This window comes from Cavia porcellus, unplaced genomic scaffold (assembly GCF_034190915.1).
Source record: "Cavia porcellus strain 051 isolate PalLab524CR breed Dunkin Hartley unplaced genomic scaffold, mCavPor4.1 scaffold_14, whole genome shotgun sequence".
NCBI classification, from domain to species: Eukaryota; Metazoa; Chordata; class Mammalia; order Rodentia; family Caviidae; genus Cavia; species Cavia porcellus.
The window spans coordinates 29,314,289-29,338,557 of NW_026947497.1; the positions used below are offsets into that span (position 1 = coordinate 29,314,289).

At 33.3% G+C, this 24,269-nt stretch overlaps 1 long non-coding RNA gene across 1 annotated transcript in view; it reads left to right on the forward strand.

Annotated features, from left to right (window-relative positions):
• The window catches only part of LOC134470394 (uncharacterized), a 31,945-nt gene extending 9,691 nt beyond the window's left edge, over positions 1 to 22,254 (forward strand). Inside the window, exons 2-3 of the long non-coding RNA XR_010039245.1 lie at positions 12,478 to 12,529; positions 22,163 to 22,254. This is a non-coding gene — a long non-coding RNA (uncharacterized LOC134470394). The remainder of the gene's footprint in view (positions 1 to 12,477; positions 12,530 to 22,162) is intronic.
• The last annotated feature ends 2,015 nt before the right edge of the window (positions 22,255 to 24,269 follow it).

Genomic DNA, 24,269 nt, shown 5'->3' on the forward strand with positions numbered 1-24,269 from the left:
CAGTGAGCCAAGGAGTTTTACTGTATATTTCACTGATGTAACACTTAAAACAGTTCCAAATTTATAACAGGTATTCATACATTGTACTCTGCAAGTAAAGGAACAAATGACTTGTACTAATATAATTGCAGTTTCAGTCAAGAGAAATAACAGGGGGCTGGGGTTTTAGCTCAGCGGCATAAGCGCCTGTCTTGCAAGCAGGCAGTCGTTGAGTTCGATCCCTGGTACCGATAAAAATGAAAAAGACCAAAAAAAAAAAAAAAAAAAAAAAAAAAAAAAAAAAAGAAAAATAACAGAATACAGAATAGAATAGTTGCTTGTCTTCTCATTGTAGACTAGTGAGAAAATTGTCAGCTTGGAGTTTAAAGCTCTACCTATGTATTCTCAATTTCTCACTGATTAACGCATTTCTAGGTAGTTATAGAAAGAAATGCATGAAGTACAGAAATATAGGTAAAGAACTAATTGAGAATGATATCCCAGAAATCAAAGGAATAGTTCCACAAAGCTGACATAACCATTTTGAGATATCCTATAAGTAAATCCCAGAACTCATGAGAATCTCCGGTCCAAAATGCTGAATATGAAATGTTCCAAAAGCGTCTGAAATTTTTGAGCACTGACATGACACAAGAAATGGCAGATTCCATGCTCAATCTCATGTGTACGCCACAGTCAGATCTCAGGGGCAAAATACAGTTTAGTTAGAACTCTAAAGAGGGAATCTCCAGCCCTTTCAGTTGATATAAACACATTCTGTTTTATTCACACAGTTATTCAAAATACTACATGAAATTACCTTCAATTTATATTTGAAAAAATAAGAGCATAAATATTAATTTTGCGTTTATACTTGGGTCCCATTGTCAACATATCTTTTTATATACAAAGATTCCAAAATCCAAATATTCATAATCTGAAAAACTTCTCAAACCAAGTAGGCCTAACAAAATATTCAATCAATAAGTAACTTCATGTGAAAACTAAATTATCGTGCATGATCCCAAAATTACTATTTTTAGTGGTATATAGGGAAAATGAAATATTTTGCAATAAAATTTACAAATGCATTCAGGCAATTTTAAAGCAAATTTTGCTTCAAATGCATAAATTCATTTTAAAAAGCTAGTCATTTAATACTTTTAACTTCCATTAACAATTTTATCCTGTCATGTAAGACTTAGGTCAAATTTTCACACATTTTAATGTCAAGATCACTGTAATTCAAGCAAAAAATTATTTACAATTTAATCTGCAAGTATAAGAAGTATACAACTAATATTATTTTAGGTCTGAACAAGGCAGAATACTCTTTCCTTCTACAAATATAATTTTACATTTATATCTTCTTCTTTAAAATTAATGAATATTTGCAACTTATCCCTCAGTTAAACAATTTAATCTTGGAATGCAACAAAATAATTTATAAAGTATAGAGACAAATTTATTTCTTGGCATAAATGTAGGTGTGTTCACTGATCTTTAGTTTCATCTAGCAGTTTTCAATGCATAATATTTGGATAAAAATAATTGTTACTGGTTTTCTTTTAATATGATTTTTCCAACTTGCAGACAAGGCAATTGATAAAAACTCAGAATTTTAAAAGTCTAGTGTCTCCTGAATAAATACAGTCTCATTTTAAAATGAGATTATCTCAGCTCCTTGCTTTATACACTTTTTTCCTCCTAGTGTAATTCAATAGTGAAATGAACATAAACAAAGACTAACTTAATAATGGTGTAGCAGACAATCTGGAAGACAGATAAAATATTAAAGTAGTAAACAAGTATAAAATAATATAAGTATATCTTAATATATTTAAAAATTAATTTGTCTACATGTATTAAGAACAATCTTTTCAAAACAAAAAGCAAACTAGAAAAAGTTAACAAAATCACACAGACTTTTTATGCTTTACTGTGTACTGAATAAAATAATAATTTCTGTACTCTCCTATTTTTAAAATGTATTAAGGATTTTTACTTCACAGCTTAGTGTTTAGGTTTTACAGTTATTATCCTCAGGTAGTAATGATTATACAGTATTAATCAATGAATTAGTCATAAGAAATATAAAACTAATTATATTATTGTACTAGATCTGAACAAGGCAGAATACTCATGTATTTTCTTTTACAAAGGTAATTTTACACTTATATCTTCTTCTTTAAAATTAATGAACATTTGCAACTTATCCCTCAGTTAAACACTGCAAAAAGAACATGCATTATTAAATACAAAATACTTAATGTAACACAGCTAAATAATTGACTTAATACTAAAATGAATTATAGCATATTTAAATTAATATAATTTCTATATAAAACATAGATTGTAATTTATATTATATTGAGAGCATAATAGTTATCTCTAATTATAAAAATGGAAAAAAGAAAATGTAAATGATACTGAAATATTAGATTATTCAATTTAAAAATTCTGTATGCATACATATAAATAAAATTGAAATGTAAATGATAAACTGGAAAATGCATATGATTTAGATTCCAGAAAGGAAATGTGTAATATACTAAAAGTGTCTTATTAAGATTAAAATCTATAAAATTAATGAATAACTCAAAGGACAATCATAGGAAAATAATTTATAAGAAAATATAAAATTAATGAATATTGAACTTCAATTGCAATAAAATCACTTAAAAATATAACTCCACTGGGGTTTATATTAGTAAATGGTTTTATTTTTCAAGTAATGACTCATATGGCATTTTTTAAAGTAGAAGAGGATTTATTGTATTTTTTCAAGTGAATTTAGGAATGTATGAAGCTATGTAAGAGTTTACAAATGCATACTTTTTGACAAAATGGCTCTCTGCCATAAATTTATGATGAAAAAATCTTAATATTGTACAACTATTCTGAAATTATTGAATATTGGATGCACCTAGTAATTAGAAATTTAACATACTTGACATAGACAATTAATAAAAAAACTAAAATAGACCATTGCATTACTCATAAATAGCACACAATAGAGAATAGCAACGCAGAATCAAATGAGCAAGTAAATCAATCATAAGACCGAACCAGAAAGAAAGTAAATTTTCACTATCATGAAAAAGAAATCTTTGCACACCTACAGATTCTACACATAGAGTGTACTTTGAGAAAACTTTGTGACAAAATTTTTAAAATTTGACATATTGTCAGCGTCAGTGTCTTATGAAGTTTGGGTGTTTTTGCCTCTCTGCCAGTAAGGTTCTGGCAAACTCACAATGAATTCTTTGCTACTTAGGTTGTTCATCCACTGTCATCATTTTTATTTCAAACTTGTCATTTTTGGCAACTAACAACCTTTTCATAACTTCAGTGTCAGACATCTAAGCCTGACCACTATCTTCAATAGCCTGCAGTTATTGGCTCTCACATGAATTGGCGTAACATTGCAATCCCACAGGCACTATCCGTTCATTTCCAGCCTTGTCTCATTGCACATCACTCCCTAGCATTCCTACCTCTCTCCATGCCATGCTTGTTTCTAGAAAAGCCTTAGTCCTCCCTGGAGTGTGCCCTTAAATTTCTTGACTTTATGCATCTTTTATGTCACTGAATACACCATGTTCCTGGCTAAAACCACTATTCACCAACTGCAAGGCAGTTCTGATGGATGGCCTCCAAGCAATCTGGCTTTCCCCAACTTTCACACTTCTTGTCCTAAAGAACAACAATAAGAAGTTGGGAATGAACACTGTGAGAGATAGAGAAATTGGCTGATACAGTCCAGTCTCTATTCTGGTTCCCTCCATAGAAAACAAGATTCCTGCAATGCTCTAGCCAAGTGAATTTTGTAACACTGAAATACAGAAGCCCAGATGGGCTGCTTCCTTTTCTCTCAGCTACAGTGCCTATGTGACCTGCAGAGTGAACTTACTCCACTCTGGACAATATTCCTGAGCTTTGAAAGACCGATTCTCTTTTGCATCTTAATTCACTTTTTTGTCCTTTGTTGTCTATCTGTAAATAGTACATCTGCTTCCTGTACCTTATGGTGGACTTGGATGAGTTGCCATTCTGTGCACAGTGAACCTGCTTCCCAGTAGTGCATCTCTGTACCCACTAGAGGTATATGACTGGGTAAAAATTCAAATCAATACTAAAGACATCATTTAACTAAAACTAAATATCACTTCTCTCAAAGCTAAAATATTAAAGCTACTCAGCAATCATACTGTATTCTCCTATGATTTCATTACACTCTTGTTCTTAATCACCAATTCAACACTTCCCCTCTGAAAGATGTCATATTTCTACATCTCTCCCGGCTCCTGATCTTTTCAAGTGAAGCAGAAGACACGCAGTTTTTTCTGCTAGCTTTTTTCTACTTACGGCCCACTGCGGTAGTATTTTACACTTTTCATCTTTTCATATGGATGAGCCATGCTAGCTTCCGGCCAAGGCAAATCTTCCATTTGTACACTAGATCTTAACCCTTAAGTGAGATACCGCTGAATGGTATGGATGCTTTCTGCATCATCCAACATTACCTCCACAAGGTCATTCTCCACAGCAAACAAACTATTTCCTTTCAATCTTAAACACAAAATTTCAAATAAAACAACAGCACAGATGAATTCCAAGTCTAAACAAACTCTATTTTTCTCTTTTGAACTCCCTAATATTTCAAATTGACAGAATTTTTGCCATAATGAAATCTAAAATGATCAGATATGGCTCATTGTCTCTAAATTCCTGGTTTCTCTTCAAGCCTTTCCAGTCCTTCTGTCCTTCCCACTCAATACGAGAACTTCCCAGATACTCACTGCAGTCATGTCCACAATACTAAATTCAGTGGTAGGCTCTTTTCACCCCATTGGATTTACTAACAATTTTTAGAGAGCAATGATTCCCTTACACAGAAGCACTTTTCCCCAAATTCTCATGTATTAGTCTCCAAGTTTTCCTTCTAGCCTAGAGATCACCACCTCTTTATGGCCTTTGCTGATTCCTCTTCATCTGTCTGACATTGATTGGTTTAGTGATCCATTCGACATCTATAACTTAACCTTAGAGTCTTACCTGCTTTCTGGCTCCTTGTACTTATTGTGTGATCTTACCTGGCATTAAAGTTTTAAATATTCTTTAACAAATGAATGACCTTATTCAAGTGTGTCTTTATGGAGGCCTTGGCTACTTATGCCCCATCTAGAACTGGAAAACTGTTGGTTCAAGTTATGCTTCTCTATACTTTTATTTATTTCTTTTCTTTTTTTTTTTTTTTAGTATAAGATACTCGCCACTGGTTTCTCTCTACATTACTTTTCTAGGGTTGCTGTAACAAAGTTCACAAACAACTGGTACTCTTTTAAAGAGAAATTTATATTATAGTTTTGGAATGTTTACAAGTCTGGTATCAGGGGGTTGGTTCTTTACAAGGCTGTAAGAAAAGACCTGGATCAGGCATACCTTGCTTGCCCTGTAAGTAGCCTTTTCCCTTACATAGAATTCCTTTTGTATGTGTGTTTGCTTTTACATTTCCTTCTTTTATGAGAACATTAATCATGTTAGGTTAGGTTAGGCCGCACACTCTTGATATTACCTTAACTTCAGTACTTCTCTACAGATCTTATCTATTAATTAATCAGCATTTCAAACTCATGAGGTTAAGACTTCAAATGGTAAACATTAAGTCAAGCCATTACATTCACATTACATTCACATCAGTCAGTGAGTTATTAGAGGCTTTAAGTATACTTTTTAAAATCTTATTTTGAGTAATATAGACACTGAATAAATTACTCAAATAATCTTGGAGTTTTGAATTGAGATTGAACTTGTCCAAGAAACACAAAGCCTATTTTGCAGAAAACATGTTTGAGCTACATAACAGCAATTGAGATTGTTTGAAATTGTAAAATTAGTGTTTATTAATGGCACTTAGGAAAAAAAGCCCTCATGTTTTCTTTTTACTCATTTTAAAACCTAAAGCAAATAGTAAACACTATTTTACTCTGCCCCTGTGAACTACCTTATAATAACTGATTTCTGTTGACAAGCACACTTGTAATATTACCTGTTTAGTGTTAGGTAAAATGTATTGAGTATTTATTTGGGTACAGAAGTTTCCTTTTACCCTGTTAAGGTTTTGTTTTCTGTTGTGTCTTTTTCATTGGGTTAATTTTCAGTTTCCGTTACCATGGTTTTAGTTACCCCTTTTCAAATGAAGTCAAAAATATTAAGGCTATTGTCTTAGTTATTTTTATATCATCGCTGAGAGAAAATATCTGACACCCAAAGTTAAAGGAGGAAAGGTTCATTTAGCTCACAGTAGTGCATGTTTCAATCCATCATCGACTGGCTCCAAGGGAGGGTGGTTTGGTAGAGGCCTTGCTTACAGGAAACAGTTCATGGCAGGCAAAAGGTAGCAAAGCCACAAGAGGCAATCACAAGTCTTTCTATCTTTTGTGTTTTATCCAGACTACTGAAGGGTGGGTAGCACTCATACCCTTAATCCTAGTGTTTTTGTGCCTAGTGTTACACCAAGAATGAATTCCAGGGTCACATGTTCTAGATCCGGTCACCTCTCAAAAATTCCCAGCTATCACCACATGTGAATTTGAGGGGACATCTAGACACAAGCCCTAACTCTTGTGCAGTGGAGAATTAAAGTATTTTTGAGAGAGACAGAGAGAGAGAAAGAATGAAAGAGAAGGAAAGAAAAGATTCATATAACTTCATTCACAAAATCACATAACTTCTATTATACCACAGTGATGTGATTTTACTAATTATTATTAGTAGTATTAACACTTATTGTGTCTAATTTAAAAATTAAATGTTATCATATATATATATATATATATATATATATATATATATATATGGAAATACAGTAAACTGCATATAGGACTTGGTGCTATCTGCAGCTTCAGGCATCCCCTGGGATGTGCTAGAACGCGTCCCTTGTAAACAAAGGGGACTTCTGTGCATGTGTACTGCACTTATCAATGTGGAGCCTGTGAATAATATTTATTCTAGTATCTCAACAGTTAGTTGTATGTGGCTTTGAATTCGTTTCTGTGTTAATCCTGACAGCAACTCAGCTCCTTTCATAGGGCTGGAATTCTGCCTCATTTGCTAGCACAGTTTGGGCAGAACTTTGAGATTTTTGCCAGTTCACTGATCCCTAGAGGATAAACTCCTTTCTTCATCCTTTTAAATGCTGTGACTAAATATTTGAAAGTATAGTCATTAGGAGAACCTGAGGGACATTTTTACAAAATAAATTTTAATCAGGTTACAAGATAAAGCAATTAATATTTGGTGATTTTCTTTTCATTAATGTCATACAAAGTTCGTAAACAGGAGACAATTTTATCTTTCGAGTGGTAATACTTGGGAAATGTCTTCTGACTTAGTTCCTGAGCCTTAACCTTAAAGACCTCCTTTCTAACTTGATTTGCATGCCATGATGTTTAATAGTTACTGAATTACTTTGGTTGTTGTTGCTGTGATTGCTCTTTTTTAGTGTGGTAGATCAAACCCCGAACCAGCTCCTGCTGGACAATCACCCTACCATAGAAATATACCCCTAGGATTTTTTTTTAAATTTTTATTTTAGAGTTTTGTTTTATTTTAATTGTTAAGTTGCCCAGATTGGCCTAGAATATGGATCTTCCTGCCTCAGTGTCTCATGTATGCATCTGGAATTAGTATGAGTCATTGAACTAGCCCAACACTTCAGCTACTCAGTCAATTAAAATACTTAAAATAATCTTCTGTTATACAAATTCAGTTAAGGAAAAACCTTCAAAATAGAGAAATATAATTCAAAAATTTTCTCATATGCACTTAACATGCATTCATTCACATATATAGTGCCTTTTAGTTCCTTATGAAGAATAAAACCAACTGAACTTCTCTATAAGGAATTTTCTATGGTCAGATTAATTAAAAGAACATTGCAAGATTATTTGTTGAGGTAGTATAAATCTCTATAAGATCTGTTAATTGTATCCACCAAGCATGATGATTATATTTAATAGTCCTTTGGAAAAATAGCAAGGTAGTAATGTAAAAAGTTACCCATTGATATTAGAATATGCATTTTCCATATCAGGAATTGAATTTGCTCTTTGGGAATAAAATGATAGTAACTTCAGATGTTTATGCTAAATAAAGATAGTTTTTACTAATTATTATTCATAAGATGTTTACAAATGTATCACAGAAAATTTTAAAAGATAGTAGGGTGATAACAGCAGTAATTATTGAATATTTTTTTTACAAATATTTTCTTCAGATATACACACACAAAGTAACATATGTGGGTGTAGAAGGGATAATCATGTGAACACTGCTTCAGATTTTAAACATGTGCACACTTTTTAAAGGATTTATTTTATTTTAAAAAGAAAATTAAAATATTTCAAAACACAACAAATAGAAGGAAATGATAGCATGTAAATTCTGTATTACTATCTTCAGTTCAGTTACTCAGAGTACTGGACACTTGCGTTTTCATTATCCAAACAGTACTAGCACAAACCTTTCTTTTTCAAGTTCTCAAGGGAATCAATAGTATAATTATCTTAATTATCTATTATGTACATAGTTTCTTTCAGCCTCTTACACTAGCGAGACAACACAGTGTTTACACATGAATGTCTGATATATTTCATTAATGAATATGGTCTCACATTGCATCCATTTATCTATAAAATCTCAAGCTTAGTCTTCTTTTTGACTGAGTAGTACTCTGTCATATAAAAATACTACAACATTTTTATCCATTCCTCAATTGATGGACATTTAGATTGTCTCCAAGATCTAGCTATTTTACAAATTGTGCGGCTATAAACATATACTGCTGTGTTAAGATGTTTTAAATTCTCCTGGGAAGATACCCAGAAGTGGAATACCTGGGTCTAATGGAACTTCTAATCCTAGTTTTTTGAAGAATCTCCACATTGATTTCCAGACTGGTTTCACCAGTCTACACTCCCACCAACAATTCAGAAGAATTCCTTTTTCTCCACAGCCCCTCCAGCATTTGTTATTGGTTGATTTCTCAATATTTTTAAATTTGCATCTCTAATGACCCGTAGTGTTAAACATTTTTTCATATATTTATTTTCAGTTTGTATCCTTCATTTGAGAAGCATATATTTGTCTCAGCTGCCCATTTTTGGGTTGGATCTTTACATTTGGGAGGACAGATTTTCAAGAGTTCTTTGTGTATTCTTGATAGTAGTCTTGTCTGAGGAACAGTTAGCAAGCATTTTCTACCACAATATGATTGTTGCTTCACTCTATTGGTGGTTTCTTTTGCTGTGCAAATGTTTTTAAATAAGATAAGATTCTAGTTTTTGATTCTTTGTGACATTCCTGTGCAATCAGGGATTTATTCATAAAGTCTTTGCCTACAGCACTGTCTTCAAGAATTTTACCTATCCTATCTTCTACTAGATTTATTTTTCTGTTTTAATATTTAGATTTTGGATCAACTATGAATTTAGTTTTTTGCACAGTGAAAGATATGTGTCCAACTTTAATGTTTGGCATGTGCAGAGCCAGTTTTCCCAGCACTATTTACTAAAGAGGATATCTTTCTTCAACTAAATGTGTGTAGCACCTTTGTCAAAGATAAGATGGCTTAGTGTATCTAGAGTTGGTTCTGCATCTTTTCATCTATTCCATTAGTCTTTGGACTTGTTTTTGTTTTCAAGTGTCATGTTGTTTTTATCAAAGTGGATTTACAGTATAATTTCAAGTTATGGATTGTAACACCTCCTGTCTTGCCTTTTTGCCCAGTATTGCCTTTAGTATTCTAGGATTCTTCTGGTTACTGATAAAATTTAGATTTTCTCCAATTCTGTGAGATACATGATTGGAATTTTAATTGGGGTTGCACTGAATCTGTATAATAGTTTTGGAAGTGTGGCCATTTTCATTATATTTGTTCTTACCCAAGAACACAGGATACCTACATTTTCTAATATGATCTTCAATATCCGTTTTCAGACTACTGTAGTTTTCAACATCATGGTCTTTTTACAACTTTTGTTAAATTGATATTAGGTACAGTGTTTCCCTGATTCCTCTCTCAGTAAGTTTGTAATTTGTGTACAAGAAGACTTTTGTTTTTTTGAATATTGATTTCATATCCAGCTATGCTACTGAATTTGCTTTTTAAATCTACCAGTTTTTTCTTTTAGACTTTTTGGGTTCTTCTATGTAAAGTATCTCATCATTTGAAAGTCACCATACTTTAACTTCCTCCTTGCCTATATTAATTCCTTTTCTTTCTTTATCTTGTCTAATTGCACTGACTGAAGTTTCAAAGACTACATTGAATAAGAGTGGAGACAGTGGACTTCTTTGCCTTGTTCTGATTTTAGAGTGAAAGCTTTCAATTTTTGTCCATTTAGTATGATGGTGATTGTTGGTTTGTCATAGATAGTATCTATCAGATTAAGATAAAGACAATGTATTCTAATTTTCTGTAGATTTTTATGATGAATGGGTGCTGGAATTTGTCAAAAGCTTTTTCTGCATCTATTGAAATGATCATATGATTTTTTTATTAAAAAATTTTAAAAAAAGAAGATTAACCTAAAAGAGGACATAACAACACAGGTCAGAACAGAACAGTTTAAGCAACATAGTTTCACCACAAGATAACCTGACATAATAGTAGTTACCATAGTGTCTCTTTCCTTGAAATATTTGAGCATAACTTCATATACTATAGCATCAAACATAACATGACAGTGTAAAAACATTCAAGAGAATGAAAATATTACAGGGTATTTAGAACCAACTAACAGAAAATGCACAATCGATTCTATATTATCTCATTTTCTATAAAAAATTTGTTTATACTATCACATATAATGAAATCTAATAGGATGCAACATGATAAACCGATGGAGACAGAAGAACAAAAGCTTGATGGGACTTCAAACAGGATGATATTAAATCAGCACTAGCTAATATATTCCCTTATTTTTTTCAAAATAATTGCTCATACCATCACAGATAATAAAATCAAACAACCCAGAATAAAACCATTCCAGTTAATGAATGAAAACATTATAAGCCTTCAAAGCAATATAATGGGCAATCATGATTACCATATAGTTTTATGTATTCTTAACATTTCTTACACTAGGGAAACTATTTGGTATTTATACATACGAGTTTGATTTATTTTGCTTATGAGTATGGTCTCAAGCTGCACCCATTTATTTACAAAAATCTCAATGTGATCCTTCTTAATAGCTGAGTAGTACTCCACATATAAAAATACTATACCTTTTTATCCATTCCTCAGTTCATGGACACTTAGATTGTTTCCAAGATCTGGCTATTACAAATTGTACAGCTATAAATGTGGGTGCACATATATCACTGTGCTATAATGTTTTCAGTTCTTCTGGGAATATGCCTAGAAGTGGAATAGCTGGAACAAATGGCACTTCCAACCCCAGCTTTTTGAGAAATCTCCAGACTGACCTTCACAATGGTTGCACCAGTCTACACTCCCACCAACAGTGCAGGAGTGTTCCTTTTTCTCCACAGCCTCTCCAACGTTTGTTGTTGATAGTTTTCTTGATCCTGACATTGTTTCAGGAGTAAGATAGAATCTTACTGTGATTTTAATTTGCATTTCTCTAATGACTAATGATGACCAACATTCTTTCATGTATTTATTAGTCATTTGTATTTCTTCATCTGAGAATTGTGTATTCATTTCAAATGCCCATTTTTGGATTAGATCTTAGAATTTTGGGGGTCTGATTTTTTTTTGTCTTTTTCCTTTTTATTGGTACCAGGGATCGAACTCACGACTGCCTGCTTGAAAGGCAGGCGCTTATGCCGCTGAGCTAAATCCCCAGCCCGGTCTGATTATTTTTAATTCTTTGTTTTAGACAGAAGTTCTTTGTCTGAGAGACAGTTCACTAAGATTTTTTCCCATTTTGTGGATTTTCTTTTCACTATGCTGGAGATTTCTTTTGAAGTGCACAAACTTTTTAGTATGAGATGATCCCAGTTGTTGATTCTGGGAAGTATTTCTCATGTGGTTTGAGTCCTGTTCATGAATTCTCTACCAACTCCTATGTCTTCAAGGTTTTTACACAATTTGTCTTTCAATAGATTTAGTGTTTCTGTTTTAATAATCAGATCTTTGATCCATTTAGATTTTAATTTAGTACATGGTGATAGACATGGGTCTAGTTTTAATTTTTGGTATATGGAGAGCCAGTTTTTCCAACATTTATTAAAGAGACTATCGTTCTTCCAGTGAACATGTTTGATCCCTTTATCAAAGATAAGGTGGTTAAGTGTGTTTGTAGGTGTGGTTGTATCCTTTGATCTATTCCATTGATCTTTGACTCTGTTTTATTCCAGTACCATGTTGATTTTACTACAGTTGCTTTGTAGTATAACTTCAAGTCAGGGATTGTGATGCCTCCTGTCTTGTCTTGCTGCTTAGAACTGTCTTTGCTATTCTAGGTCTCTTCTGGTTCCAGATGAAATCGAGGAGTTATTTCTCTACATCTATGAGGTATGTTAATGGTATTTTTATTAGGATTACATTGAATCTGTATAACATTTTTGGGAGAATGGCTATTTTCACAGTATTTATTATTCCTATCCCTGAGCAAGGGATGTCTTTCCATCTTCTTCAATTTCTTTTTTCAGAGTATTAGTTCTTTCACTTCTTTCATGAGAATAATTCCTAAATATTTCAGTGTTTTGGTTTTTAGTGTGAAGGGGATGGCTTCTCCTATTTCCTTCGCTGTGATTTTGTTGTCTGTATATAGAAATGCTATTGATTTTTGATCATTGGTTTTGTATCCAGCTACACTGCTGAATTTATTTATTATATCTAGGAGTCTTTCAATGGAGTTTTGGGGGTCTTCTTGTAGGGTGTCATGTCATCTGCAAATAATGATAATTTAACTTCTTCTTTTCCTATCTTTACCACTTTTATTTCTCTCTCTTGTCTAATTGCTCTGGCTAGTATTTCCAGGACTATATTAAATAGGAGTGGTGACAAGAGACATCCTTGTCTTGTACCTGATTTTAAGATAAAGGCCTTTGGTTTTTGGCCATTTAGTATGATACTGGCTCTTGGTTTGTCATAGATGGCCTTTATTATATTGAGGTAAAGACCATCTATTCCGATACTGAGGTTTTAAAGACCATCTATTCTGATTTATGATAAGAACCTTATCACAAATGAACGTTGGAACTTATCAAAAGCTTTTTCTGCATGTATAGAAATGATCATGTGATTCTTACTTTAGCTTTATTTATATGGTGGATTACAATGATTGTATTGAACCATCCCTGCATGTCTGTGATCAATCCTACTTGGTCATGGTGTATAATCTTCTTGATGATTTGCTGCATTCTATTTGACAATATTTTATTGAGGATTTTTGCATCTGTGTTCATTAGGGAGATTGGTCTATAGTTTTCTTTTATAGTGGGTCTTTCTCAGGTTTTGGTACTAGAGTAATATTTGCTTCCAGGAATTACTTATGAAGGACTGCTTCCTTTTCAATTTCATTGAAGAGTTTGAGGAGTGTCGGCTTTAAGTCATCTTCGTGTTTCTTGTACATTTCCACAATGAATCCATCTGGGTCTGGGCTCTTCTTTGTAGGTAAGGACTTAATTACATTTTCAGTTTCATTAATAGAAATTGGGTTATTCAGCAGCTTTAAATCTTCTTGACCTAACTTTGGTACTTCTTATTTTTCTAGGAATCTGTCTATTTCTTCTATGTTATCAAACCTACAAGACTAGAGGTTTTCAAAATAGGTGTTGATGATCATCTGTATTTCTACAGAATCTGTAATGATTTTGCCTTTTTTCATTCCTTAGTGCATGAATTTGAGCTTTTTCTTCCCTTTTTAAAAATAAGGTTGGCTAGGGGCTTATCAATTTTATTTATTTTTTCAAAGAACCATCTCCTTGATTCATTGATTCTTTGAATTGTTTTCTTAGTCTCTATTGCATTAATTTCTGCTCTGATTTTTATAATTTCCTCCCTTCTTTTGGCTTAGGGCTTGACTTGCTCTTCTTTTTCTAGATGTTGGAGGTGTAGCATCGTGTTTTTTATTTGTATTCATTCTTTTTTCCTTATGTTGGAACTCAGTGCAATAAATTTTCCTCTGAGGACAGCTTTCATTGCATTCTACAGATTCTGGTAAGTTGTGTTTGTATTTTCGATTGCTTGTAGGTATTACTTAATTTCTTCTTTAATTTCCCCTATGACCTACTGACTGCTCAAGAGGGTGTTATTCAGTTTCCATGTGTTTGTGGTTTTTTTTTTTCAGTATCTTTTATCATTAATGTCTAATTTCATGGTGCTATCATCTGATAACATGCATGGGATAATTTCAACTCTTTTGCATTTATTTAAATATGTTCTGTGGGCTAATATATAGCATATTTTAGAGAATGTCCCAGGTACTGCTGAGAAGAATGTGTATTCTCATGTTGTTGGATGGAGCTCTCTGTATATATCTATCAAATCCATTTGTTCATGTGTGTGTTTCAGTTCTGTTATTTCTTTGCTGATTTTCTGTCTCGTTGATCTATCCCTTGTTGTAAATGGTATGTTAAGTTCTCTTGTTATAATTGTGTTACTGCTAATTTGGTTTTTCATTTCTGTTAATACTTGCTTCATATAACTGGGTGCTCTGGAATTTGATGAATATGTATTTACCATTGTTATCTCTTCCTCTTGAAGTTTTCGCCTAACCAGTATGTAATGACCTTCTTTATCTCTTCTGATAATTATTGGTTTGAAGTTCACATTGTCTGCAAACAGAAATGCTACCCCCACTTTTTTGGGGGCGGTTCCTGTTGCATGAAGTATTGTTTTTCATCTTTTGACTTTCAGTCTGTGAGTATCCTTTTGGGTGAGATGGGTTTCTTTTAGACAGCATATGATCCATTCTGCCAGTCTGTTTCTTTTAATTGGTACATTGAGACAATTTACATTAATGGTCATAATGTTATATGTTGTTATGTGTTTGTTCATTATTGACATGTTATCTTTCTGTTATTGAATCTTTATCTTTCCGTTCTATTTAAATGTCTGCTTTGATTAGTGGTTTTTTCCCTAAGTGTATCTAAACTGTCTTTCATTATTCTTTGCAGGATTGGCTTGGTGATCATGAAGTTTTTCAGCTGTTCTTTGCCATGGAAGTATCTTCTTTTTCCATCAATTTTGAAGGACTGTTTTTCAGGATACATCAGTCTAGGTTGGAAAACATTTTCCTTGAGGATCTGAAATACTTCACTCCTTGCTGTTCTTGTTTTTATTGTTTGTGCTGAGAAGTTTGCTGTGATTCTGATAGGTTTTACTTTATAGGTGATCTATCTTTTCTCTCTGACAGTTTTTAATATTCTATTCTTATGTTGGATTTCTGATGGTGATTATTATATGTCTGGGTGTAGTTTTATTTTGGTTATGTCTATTTGGAGTTTTATATGCTTCACTGATCCTGATATCGTTTTCCATTCTCATGTTTGGGAAAATTTCAGCTATTACTTCTCTAAATATCTTCTGTACATCCTTTATGTTGTCCCATTTTTTTTTTTCATTTATCCCTATCCATCGTATGTTTTTTTTTTTTGCATCATCTTGCAGCTGTTGAATTGTTATTCCCTGATTCCTTGTTATTTTTAAAAGATCTTTCCTTTCCTGCTCACTAGCTGCAATCTTGTCTTAGAGGTCTGAAATTCTGTCTTCACTTTCATTGAGGTGGTTTTTACAGCTTTCAATGGAATTTTTGACTTCCTGTATATCTCTTTGCATCTGCTTTATGTATTCTGTTTATTTCTTATATTTTTCATCCAGGGATTCTACCTTTTTGTTTAGTTCCTCCAATTTTTTTACTTTGTCTTTTTAGATATGTTCAGCATCTCTTTCATTTCTTTTATCATTTCTTCCTTTACCTGGGAGATTAATTTCTAGTTTGAATTCTATTAAAGCTTCCTGGAGTTGCTTCTTTATTTCAATTGCTATTATTTCAGGTATTTCAGTTGTATGGCATATATTTTCTTCTGCATTCATGGCTCCTAAGGTTTCTTGGGATGGGCTGGAGGTTTGAGCTTGCATTTTGGTCTTTGGCTTTGTCATTTGCCTATATTTCTATGTTTCAAGTGTTGTTCCAAGGCTTCCCCTGGATGTGTTGGAAATCATCTCGCGTGGTCTAGGCTCCTGGGACTGAATGGAGGTTGCTGAGCCTGTTCCAGTTAGGCCCTCAGGCCCTCCTTTGCCACCTTCAGTGTTCCAGGTAGCTGGGCAGGGACCTAACCACTCTGGATAATGTGCTAAAGTCTCCCCATGTGAAGACCAATGCCCTGGAACTCACTTCACCTACTCTCAAGTTCCGTAATTGAAGAAGGTCACTGGGCGTAATATAGCTGGTCCACAAAACTTCCCAAGGCTAGTCTAGTGTGCCTGGGCTCTGGACAAGCCCTTGAGTTCTGGAAGTGATGATCTTAAAGTCTCCCAGGTCTCAGGGTGGTGAACGGACTTACCCCAGCCAGCAGCTGCATTTCCCGGTTTGGGAGAAGGTCACTGGGCATGTTCTGGGCAAACCTGAAACATGCCAAACACAGCCTAGTGTGGCTAGGCTCTGGGCAGGTCCTTGAGCTCTGGAAGAGATTATCTTAAAGTCTCCTGGGGTTTAGGGTTGTGTGCAGACTCACTCCAACCTCTAGCTAAGATTCCCGGTTTAGGAGAGAATGTCCAATCATACGATTTTTTACCTTGGTGTGTCAATATAATGTATTACATTTGTTGATTTATGTATATTGAAATATTCCTGCATTCCTGGGATGAATCCCACTTGATCATGGTATATAATATTCTTGATGATTTGCTGTATTCTGTTTGCCAGTATCTTATTGAGGATTTTTTGCATCTATGTTCATTAGGGAGACTGGCTTGTAATCCTATTTTTTGGTTGGGTCCTTTCCTGGTTTTGGTTTCAGGGTAATGCTAGCTTCCAAGAATGAAGTTGGGAGTATTACTTCCCTTTCAGTTTCACTAAAGAGTTTGAGAGGTAGTGATGTTAGGTTTTCTCTAAATTTCTTATAGAATTCAGCAGTAAATTCATTGGTGCCCAGGCTTCACTTTGTTGACCGATTTTTAATTACAACGTCAATTTCATTGATTGTATTGGTTTATTTACAATATTTATAGTTTCTTGATTCAGCTTTGGTATTTCGTATGTATCTAGGAAGTTGTCCACATCATCTGTATTTTCCTTCTCATTATAATAGATATTTTCAAAGTAAATATAGATGATATACTGCATTTTTGTAGAGTCCATTTTTATTTTATCACTTTTACTTCTAATTGAATATATTTGAGTTCTTTCTTTTTTGATAAGGTTAACTAAAGGTTTGTTTATTTTATATCATCTTTTAAAGGACTCTTTAATTCATTGTTTCTTTGTATTGTTTTTCTAGTCTCCAATGCATTAAGATCTGCTCTGATCTTTATAATTTTCTTCCTCATATTAAGATGTTGACTTAGCCTACTCTTTATAGAAGTTTGAGGTTCATTATTAAGTTGTTTATATGTTCTTGCTCTGTTTTCCTTGTATAGATATTTATTGTTAAAAATTTTCCTATTACTACTGCTTTCATTGTGTACCATAGGATATATATGTTGTATTGCCATTATCATTTATTTGTAAAAACTGTATAATTTCTTGTTTAATTTAATTTGTGATCCATTGGTTTTTTGAGATGGTGCTGTTTAATTTGCATGTGTTTATCAAGCGCTAGTAGTTTGTTTGCTGTGGATTTCCAATGTACTGTGGTCTGACAGTAAGCATGGAATAATTTCCATCCCTTTGCATTTACTTAAGCATGTTCTATGAGCCAGAATGTGGTCTATTTTGGGGAGCATCCCACATGCAGCTGAGAGAATGTGTATTCTAAGTCCATTTGTTCAAATTTTAATTCAGTTCGAATACTTCATCACTGGCTTTTGTCTAACTGATCTGTCATTTTGTGACAGTGGGGTATTGAGATCTCCCAATACAATTGCACTAGGGTTTTTTTACTTTTCACATCTATTACTATTTGTTTTATATAGTTGCATTCACTGGTATTTGTTTCATATTTATTTATGGTTGTTATCTTTTCCTCATGGGTTATCCCCTTTACAAGGATGTAGTGATCTTTATATCTCTTAATCAGTCTTGACTTAAAATTCACTTTGTCTGCAAATAGAAGAACTAGCCCTGTTTGGGAGGGAGGTTCCCATCACTTAGGATATTGTTTTCCATCCTTTGACTCTTAGTTTATGTATTGCTTTTTGAATTAAATGTGTTTCTTCTATCTAGGATACTGTTGAATCTTGCTTCCTGATGCATTCTGCTGGTCTATCTATTGATTAGTGAATTGAGACCATTAATATTGATGTTTATAATTGATATGTATGATGGTATAATTGATATGATATATTCTTGTCAGAACTTTTCCTGTTTTTGGCTCCCCACTCCTCTTTTTTTTTTTTTTTTTTTCTTTTTCCTCTAATTGTTTATCTTGCCTGGCAGATTTCTTCTGTTAGGGTTCAGGGACCTGTAGTCCTCGTTATCTCTTTCTAGAATGTCCTTCAGAATATTTTGGAGAGCTGGTTTGGTGGTTATAAATTTCTTCACTTGTTCTTTGTCATAGAATTATCTTATTTGTCCATCCATTTTGAAGGATAGCTTTGTGGGGTACATCAATCTGGATTAAAAGCTGTTTTCACTTAGAGCCTGAAATACCTTGCTCCACACTCTCCTTGACTTGAGAGATTGTGCTGAGAAGTCAGCTGTGATTCTGTTGGACTGTCCTTTATAGATGACTTGTTTCTTTTCCTAACGAATTTTTGATTCTATTCTTGTGCTGAATTTCTGGACTCTTGGCTATGATATGCCTGTATATAGATTTATTTTGGTGATGCTAATTGGAGTTCTATATGCATTACTTATCTGTATGCCAAACTCTTTTTTTTTTTTTTAACCAGGGAAGTTTTCTGCCATGATGTTTGTGAACATTTTCTTTATGCTACTTGTGATATCTCCTGCTCTTTAATTGATTCTAGACAATTTTAAGTTATTCTTCTTTGTCTCATCTAGCAGCTGTTTGATTTCTCATGGTCCCTAGCTATTTTTAAGAAATCGTTTCTTTTCCTGCTCACACTCTGCAAGCCTGTTTTCAATGTCTGAGATTCTGTTCTCCCATTGGCCTAATCTACTGTGAATACTATCAAAGAAATTTTTATTCTCCTGGATATCTGCTTGAATCTGATTTATGGATTTTATTTTTTTCCTATATTGAGCTTCCATAATTTTCTTAAGCTCATTTATTGTTTTGCTTGTATCTACTCTAGTATCACTAAGCATGGTCTTTATTTGGGATATCATCTCTGGAGTTTTCTGAGAGATTATTTCTGATTTTATTTTTTTCTAGAGATTCATTCAATTGCTTTATTGTTACTGCTTTAGAGATACCTGGTGGGAGGCTGCTTGATAGTCTCACTTCATTGTTCTCTGAATTTGCCTTTGCCAAAATAGATGTCTAGGATTGCATTTTGTTGAAGTGTCTTCTCAGTTTCTTTTCATTTCTTTTCTGTGTTGTTCTTTTTTTTTTTTTTAAGTTTAATTCTTTGGGTGATACCTGTAAATTGCCTATGGTGGATTGCTTTGTTGTTAGTATTTAAGCCCTTACATGATGACTGCTTCTCTGAGATATATTCCAGGTGTAACTGGTTGTGGAGTTCTGAGTTGGTTAGAAGATCTTACCTCTTTAGTTTGTTGGAGATGAGAAGTTGTTGTTTGTCTGGACTATTACCTGGTTCATTGACACTGTGTCACTGTATTTTGTGTGACTCTTAATCAATCTCAGTCATGGAATACCAGGACCAACAGCTGTTTAGAACAATGATGTCAATTTTGGCTATCGTGGTAGCAATAGCATCAACCACAGCCTAGAAAATGAAAGACTGAGCTAACCCTTAATTTGCCACTTTTAACTGTATAAACCAGATTGGCAGTTATGTAACAAAATCTCAACCAAACCAGAAAATTCTATGCAGTGTACAATGATATGTCAATTGATTTGTCAATTTAGACCTTGATGATTAAGATTTAATATAGTTTAAGGAGAAAATAGGGAACTGGAAGAAGAGGAAGAGTTTAGAAGTAAGATTGGAGGACCAAAGATGTAACAGTGAACTTTGGGACACTAGTGTGGAAGACTGGAAGAAAAGAGCAAAGGAAGAGATAAAAATAATAGAAGAGAGCCACAAGGAATCTAGGAACCGTGTTTCCACTTATATAAAAACAAGATCAAATAATGAAGGAGAAACAAAGAAAGCAAGCATTAAAAATCAAAGACAAACATGAGAGAAAGTAGGGAGAAGACAGAAACCAAAACCAAACCAAACAATTCTACTTTCAGGTTTTTCTCTGCTTTCAATAGCAGACAACCTGAAGAGACAGAGTCCTGATCCACTGAATCTATCCTAGTAAGTCAGCAGTAGCTTTCCGGTGTGCAGAGAGTTCACTCAGGAAGCCTTCCCTTTTTAGTGGAGACCAGTCAGTCATATTTGGTTCGCTGTCTTCTGAGTAACTTCTGCAGGAGCCAGGTGTAATTCTAAGTTCTGTTCTCAGACTGCTTACCTCCAAGATGGCTCCAGACCAGTTGTTTTCTCCTGCAGCAAGAGCAAGAACCTTGCACTCACCACCAGTTAGTACAGTCCTCCACATCTGCTGTTCCCCTCCATACCCACTGCCCCCATCCACTGTCGCATCTCTCCACAGAAGCCACCTGAATTACCAGCCATCACCATTGCTGTGGCTGTGTGTCCATAGCTTTGAACCACTCCTCTTGCACAGTGAGTCCTGTCTAAGCGAGAGGGCACCACTGGTTACCTCCTTCTTGAAGTTTCTCTCTTCACACTCCCCCGTGGCTTCAATTTGTTTTTCAGATTGTTTCAGGGGCCAGGGCACCCAATTTCCTCCTCACTGTCTTCCTCACATTGCTATATTACAGCACCTGGACAGTGACTCTTAGAGAGGCACTTTCTCTGCTACTTACCATTCTGCCATCTTGCCAGACTCCTAACAATTTTCTTTCATATACACCTATCACGGTTTTTCATTGAATACAAACAGAAACAAAATTCTTATTGATTAGAAAAAAATGAGTGAAAGTCTGAAAGATTACATTTCACAAAAGTATTTTGATGTATGTTTTTATGGGAATAACTTTGTTTTGTACTCATAAGAAAATAATTTCCATTTTGATTAATTTATGTAGTGCCACTTTGAATTCAATTGACTTAATTTTCCATGGGGTCTCAACCTCTTTATATTAGCAGCATGCTGACATGATTTTGTACCTGTAATTAGCTCTGTTCAATTATATGAACTTGTTATTGGAAAAGGCTGTCATCCAATGTTGTAATTAAGTCTTCTAAATATAAGAGATAAGAAGTCAGTTGATTTTGATAGTGTTGACATATAATATAATACTTTGGAAGTAAAAATAGATGGACACAGATATTTCAAACCCATGGAAGCACTTATTTGACAATAAAATAAGCAGACCAGTTTAGTATAATTTCATTATTTCTAAACATTGTGTCTCACTTGCACCAAAGATACTTGTCTTTAAATTTTTGAAAAATACTGGCCTTTTAGTGTACACTAAAATTATTTTTCACATTCAAATAGCATCAACTTATATAAATGATTTTAATATAATGTACCCTTCCTTCATGCTGTTTGCTTATATTAACATAATTTTTCAATCTTTTTTCCATGACTAATGTATTCTATTTTGAAAGCTTGTTCTTTTTTAGTGCTAATATTAATGAAGACATTATAACTGTCTTTGTAGCTGCTGTTTCAGTGGAAAAGATTTAATTTCCCCCAAATTATTTTATATATATATGGTTTGTGTCTGAGTGTTCCCCTAAAACCTCACCTCATGCAGTCATGGAAGGGGTTGAATCTAGAGATTGTGATAGTTTTATTTTCTAGTACTGGAATTATGAATGTCAGGGCTACACCTATCCCAGAGTAGGTAGCCCACATACAATATAAGGAACACAACCAGTCTTCTCTTGAACTCCTTCTCTTCTTCTTTTGATGTTTTCTATTGCCAGGAAACATTGTTCCTCTGCCACATCACTCTGCCTTGGAGCCAACTAAGTATGGTCTGAAATCTTCACAAACTGTGAGCTAAATAAACTTTTCTCCTTTGTATTTTGTTGTTGGGTATTTTGTCCTAGCAAAGAGAAAAAAATTAACCAACCCCATATATATATATATATGCAAGTAAAATATATTAAAATGATAAGTGATGACACATATTAACACATGTATGTAAGAGATGAATGCATACAAATACATAACTATTTAAATAAATGAACTTGGTAAAATGCATGTGCTTTTAGAAGATGATGTATTTAGAATTTTTCTATACATTCAGTTGTTTCAAATGAAAATTCAATTCTTAGATTTCAAAAAACAGTTTTTATTAAATGTCATAGAAGTTAGCACTATTAAATCTTTTTAAATTCTTTTCTTGTAAAATACATCTTATAAATTTGAAAAATTAATAGAAATGTAATTATATTACTAAATAGAAAGGTGTCATATATTTTACTTATTGTGCAGAATAATAAGTATTTTTCACAGACATAGTAGCAGTAATTTCTGTTTTACTTGCAAGAGAAAATCAATCAAAAAAATCAATGCAGCTTTTCTAGAAAATTAACATGTGGAAGCATAGAGTTTTATTGATAATTATTCAATGTTAGTTAATAGTTATTTTGCAGAACTTCATATTTAATGTCCTTAGCTCAGTGTCAGAGCATTTATATATGCATAGTATTTACATATTTTATCTCATTCAATTCCTAAAGCATTTTTAGACATATCATATGAGAATGGGTTATTTAGTGATTTTCCTAACTTCTAAGGTTTACATGAGTGAATTTAGATTTTAAAATTTAACAAGGGTTTGAAACTACAAATGCAATTTTAAACTCAAAAATTCAAGGTTAAGTATGTATTTCACCACTGTAGTTTTTGCCTTTACATATTTTTAACTTTTTTATAGGTGAGATAGTAGAAAATAAGTGATTTATTAAATAATCAGATGGCTACTTATAACAAGAGTGACATTTAAACTTCTATAGTCTTTGAAGCACAAACATTCCTGAAAGGTGGACTCTTTTTAGAAAGAAGGAATATGGTCCCAAGGATGCATACATTCCAAATCAGACAATTAAATATTTGTATTCCTGGGTTAAAATTTAAGAAATTGTGATTAAAACAAAATAAATTAACAATTGTATTCTAATCCCTAAATTCATATTTCGTAGTGTTCAATGTGCAAGCTCTTGAAAGGTTTACAAAAGAAATGTGAAACAAACGAAATTTTAAAGTCAGGTACATTTCAATGTAAACTGTAGGTAACTGTGTATCAGTAACTTGACTGTTAATCACAGGCAATGTTAGCAATAACTATAATTATTAAATACATTGGGACTCTAGATGAGTAATTTTTATTTACTCTTTGACGATTATTTATAAGTCTAGGTCCATTTCACTTTAATATTCAAACTCTACCTTAGTGCCCAGGGAACACTGCTCTACTAATTTGTAGTTCTTTAGATGAAACAGACTCCAAGAAATAATCCAGCTGTTACCTTAAATTTGTGATAAATAAATATTCAATATTGAAGTAATATATACTTGTATATAAAGACAGGCAAGAAAGACTTTAAGTGCCAATCCACTATTAAGGAAAAGCTAATTTGCATAAGTTATTTACTTATATTTCAGATTTTATTTATTTACTTATTTATTTATTTGTCTTTTTCGTTTTTATCGGTACCAGGGATTGAACTCACAACTGCCTGCTTGCAAGGCAGGCGCTTATGCTGCTGAGCTAAATCCCCAGCCCCAGATTTCATTTATTTATAATAATATTACATTTTTGTTATTTGGTTGAAGTCACATACTTTTAAGAAAACAATGTTTAAGTGCACAGTGGTATGCAAATTACTGAAATATGATCCTATGATTTTAAAAAAGTGCTAGTTGGCTATTTCTCAGGGGTGCCTTTCCTAAAACATAGCATCCAAATTGACTTCTATATGGCAAGAAGAACAAATTTTACATATGAAGATCAGAAGACAGGTGTTCCAGAAGCAGGAAGGGTGAGAGCCAAGATGCTAACATGTGTGTTTGTGACTTCAGGAC